At 35.4% G+C, this 4,974-nt stretch overlaps 1 pseudogene; it reads left to right on the plus strand.

Annotated features, from left to right (window-relative positions):
* Positions 1-3,367: 3,367 nt before the first annotated feature.
* On the plus strand, positions 3,368-4,318 carry LOC105775305 (leucine-rich repeat extensin-like protein 4; annotated as a pseudogene).
* The last annotated feature ends 656 nt before the right edge of the window (positions 4,319-4,974 follow it).

Here is a 4,974-nt window from a genome sequence, read left to right on the forward strand (position 1 = left end):
TATAACGGATCCTAATTCATAATCGTTTGAAGATAGAAATTGGATACATTTATCAAAATGATATCCCTACGGAAACTACTCGGTAGATTCATATATTGGCTCTAGCGGTTGTCGGAATACTAGTCATGTTGTAACTTCACGTTGACCTAGACAACGAATTTGGTTTGATGAAGGTAATATTTTAGATCACCCAAAAGAATTTAAAATAACTTCAAATATAAAATGGGAAAACCTCCAGATTTGGTGGACATTTACACCACCCATAATTACTTATATGCTAAGCTCTCTTTCTGACCTATTGAATTACAATGGCGGATTCATCAGTCGAGTACTTTGCTGAGGACACCTTCAAAAAAATTCCTTAAAGGTATACCTAGATCTCACCACGGAGGCGGACTAACATCTCACCACTTAGGCATTACAGAATTCTCCTAATAGGCTTTCCAGAGATTACGCCACATAGTCTTTACAGGTAACCTACCACAAAGAATTTACAGATAACCTACCACAAAGGCTTACCAAATAAATCGCCACAAAATTTTTCCAAGTAAATCACTAGAAAGGCTTTATAGGTAACTCACTACAAAACCTTCCCAAGTAAATCGCCACAAAGGCTTTATAGGTGACTCGCTACAAAGGGGTGGTTCGGTTTGCCACCATGACACCACATAAACTGTCATGTTTGATGATACGGTTTTGCTTAAACTCAACATTACCTAAGGTTTGCCCATCATCATCTCTAGGACACACAGAAACCCTAATAGACAAATGCAGCTCATCCCCCATTCCCAGAATGTGCCACGGCCATTGTCTTTTCACATATCTGCCACAATGGCCTTTTCTCGTTTTTACTATCCTAACGAACCTTGTGTTTATTGTCTTAGTGGACCATATTTCACCATACTGGCCTTCATGTTTACTATCCCGGTGAATGTCATCAAAGCACCACCGAGGGGTCCGACATTATATTACATACTTTCCCGACACTCCACGTGAACCCCCTAATCGCATCACTCAAATAACATAATGGACGCATCTACATAGATTTCATTTATAATCTTAACAGAATCATACTTCCTAACACATAATTTCTCATTCATGCTTTCCACACATTGTCATATTCATGCAGTGTATCATACACTTCAGTACATATATACAAATGATTCATAGAGAACACACACAACCATACATAGATACAACTACTTCTCAAGAAAATATGCGCATCTATATGAACATCGACTATACAAGGAATCATCATAATATATTGTGTAGAAGTCAGGTCTAGAAACTCACCAAAGACCTACCTTTACTTTGACCTGGAGTTTTTCTTTCAATTGTCATTCCCAATCCAGTGGCAGCAACTGCTTATAAGATCATGGAGTTTCCATTAGAATCCCTATTTATAGATAGTTTACTAACATTTCAACTACGTGCAACCCCTATGCAGGGTCTTTCACTCACACCCTACTTTTCTTACACCTTTTAATATCCTTCTTCAAGAACAATCATAACATACAAGGCTATAAGACTTACCAGAAGGTTGAATCATCCATTGATTAAAAGAGGTCTTAGCTCTATCTCAACGAAGAAGAAAAGAACATTTAGGTTAGAAAGAAAAACTAGAACACAAAGTAAAGAGTAAAGTCATCTGGAATAACTTCTCTCTACTAGATATAAACTCCCTATCTGCATACTGTGAACTTTGACAAGTGACGATGCATACATTACCCAAATCTCTTGATTTCCCATAAAAAATATCTGGAGGAAAGAAAAAAAATCCAGTGAAGATCTTTGTTACTGTTTGACCAGTCATGGGAGAGTCAAATCAATTTAACTGATTCTCAACTAATCTTATCACGAGAACCAACTTTAACAATACCCAAGCAAGCCAAGTGTACCATAATTTGACAGTGACTCGCGTATGGCGTGGCCTTAAAGACAATTAAGTCTCATATAGCTTCTTCAGACACTTGATAGGCTCTTCGTGCTCAACCAATAATATGGGGTGTACTCTTCCTTAAGTGAATACCTCCGGACGTACTAATGTCTAGAGTGTAATTCATGCAACCAAATATAAGTGTTAGTCAATTTCTGCAAGTATACAGGTTAAATTGTAATATAGTTTGTACAACAAAGTATGAAAGTACTCCAATGATCGTACCCAATGGAGGCAAATACTAAATTAATTCTAGCTTCGACGTTAATAGATCTAATTAGTACTTCAACTAAATTATATTATGATAAAACATAAAGTGAAGAAAAATTATATTACATGAAAAATAAATAAATTGCATTAAAATAAAAACAGAAAACTAATTTGCTGACTTAATAGATTCTAAGAATGGAAGACTAACTCACTTTAGTGGTCGTAACTAATTCCTATTTCGACTTCTACTCAATCAACTAGTCGTTAACCTTGTAGGATCTCTTGATCTTCCACTAAACTAACGAGTCAGCAAGAACTACTTATCTCTTCACCTAACAGTCCAAATCGAATCGGGGTAAGGTATTCACGGATAAACAATACCAATTTTGGGTTCATTTCCACCTAGATGACTCCTTAGGGTTGGCAGACCTAGGGTTTCGAGTTCTTCCTATCCCAACCAGTTGGTTCGCTAAGAAACCCTACATAAAAACTAGTCACTCCCACGTCCACCCGCTAATCCCCCGTAAAAAGATTAGTTCCTCATGAATCTCATAAACAATATGAACTTGATTGAAAAGATGAACATGAATAATAAATCAAGAATAAGGTTTAAGAAGAATCTTGATTTTATAGTAATTATCATAAGTGCAACAGTCCACAAAGAGTTGATGAATCTACAAATTAGATTCTCTGAAGAACAATAATGAAACTAGGTCTGAATTACAAATAGAAATAACCTAAACACAAAATAAACTAAAGAAACTTAAAACTTAAAACTAAATGAAAGTTGTAACCTAAACTAGAAAAAAATGAAAATTAAGTGTTCAAATAAACCTAGTTATAAATTGGCATAATGGTCAAAAATACCCTCAACGTTTAGGGTTTTTTAGGGTTTAAGCCTCTGACCCTTTTTTTTGTATTGACACCCTCAATGTTATAATTTTTCCAGAAATCATCCCAATTTTAATAGTAAACATGAGTTGACCGTCAGTCAAACGATCGGTCATTGAAGAAGACTATATCGCATGCCACATAAGCATAATATCATAAATGATGTCATCTATAAAAAATTATTTAACAATTTTTTTCATTTTGTTTCCATCTTTTTTCTTTTTCTCTCTTTCTCTCTTACCCTCTAGCTACTGTAGTAAAATCAAAGAAAATCCCCAAATAAAAATGCTAAAAAAGAAAATACAAAGAATTATGTGGCAGTGACAACACATGTTTCTTTCAGTTTCAGTTTTTATAGCCTTATGTTCATTCGATGAGCATTATGTTTCTAGCCATGGTAGACTTACCGACAAGGAAGTGTAGTACATAAAGCAACGAATCCTTCTTTATTACAGATATGAGTTCAGTGACAGAGGGAAGAACATCATCATCGACCCGTCACTGGTTTTTGAAAACTTGAGGTTGAGAAACACTTATATAGCTTTACAAGATTGGAAAAAATCGATTCTTCTTGACCTGTTTAATCTCACCGCCGATTGGGTTGGACCCGGTGTGTGTGACTATACTGGTGTTTACTGTACTTCAGCGCTTGATAACAAAATAAACAAAATTGTCACCAGTATTGATTTAAACCATGGAGATATCACGGGATACTTGCCGGAAGAGCTTGGGTTGCTCACTGGTTTTGTATTGTTTCATATCAACTCGAACTGATTTCCTGGTACGGTTCCACATAAGTTTGTAAAGGTTAAGCTTATGCTTGAGTTGGATCTTAGTAACAATTGGTTCACTAGTAAGTTCCCTGAAGTGAGTGTTATGCTTCATTTACTTAAATTTTTGGATTTGAGGTTTAATGAATTTGAAGAAACTGTACCCAAAGAGCTTTTTGATAAAGATTTGGATGCTATTTTTATTAATCATAATCGATTTAGATTTAATCTACCTGATAATTTTGGTAACTCACCGGTTTCTATTATTGTTTTGGCTAATAATAAGTTTCATGGTTGTGTGCTGGCGAGTCTATGGAAGATGATAGGTCTTGAAGAGATTATTTTAATGAACAATAGATTTTGATCTTGTTTGCCGAAACAAATTTGGGGGTTGGAAAATTTGACTATTTTTTATGTTAGTTTTAATCAGTTATTGGGTACTTTTCTGAAACAAATTGGGGAAATGGTGAGTCTTGAATAGCTTAATGTGACACATTTCCCTTATATTTAATTCTTTTTTTGATGCGTCATATTCATCCTTGTATACCACATAGGTTGCTTTGTTGATCGAGACTTAACTGATGGTCAACTCAGGTTTACTATTAAAATTGAGATGATTTTTTAGAGAAATCGTAACGTTTAGGGCATCAATCCAAAAAAAAAGGTCAATGCCTCAAACCCAAAAAGTCCTAAAATGTTGAGGGTATTTTCAACAATTATGACCAATATATTTAGGGTTGGATGTCGTCCGCTGACCAAATTTGACTGATGTTTTTGTGTTAAAGTTTGTTGTGGAGACCAAAACGCCCTTAGATCATTAATTCCCCACGTCAATGTGGTGTTGTAACATCCTCTGGCCTATTTTTCTTGACCTTGGTGGCAATTTAAGAGTTGAGGCTCAATTTCAAGGATGTGTCGTGACACCCTCTGATTATGTCGGGACACTAAAAGAAACTTTGCTCTTTTGGTACTCTACTAACTATGTTGCAATGTTGATCCTCCATGTTACAACATTGCAACTAGTCTCATGTTCTCATGTCTCCAAATGATGTCCTGCACACTCACCGAGTACATTAGCCTTCCTTTAAGCCTCTTTTGGCCCCTAAGGTCATATAAATAGCTCAAATCACACTTTTTATTAATTACTAACTAATAGTAAAAAACTAA

This window comes from Gossypium raimondii, chromosome 10 (genome assembly GCF_025698545.1).
Source record: "Gossypium raimondii isolate GPD5lz chromosome 10, ASM2569854v1, whole genome shotgun sequence".
In the NCBI taxonomy this organism is placed as follows: Eukaryota; Viridiplantae; Streptophyta; class Magnoliopsida; order Malvales; family Malvaceae; genus Gossypium; species Gossypium raimondii.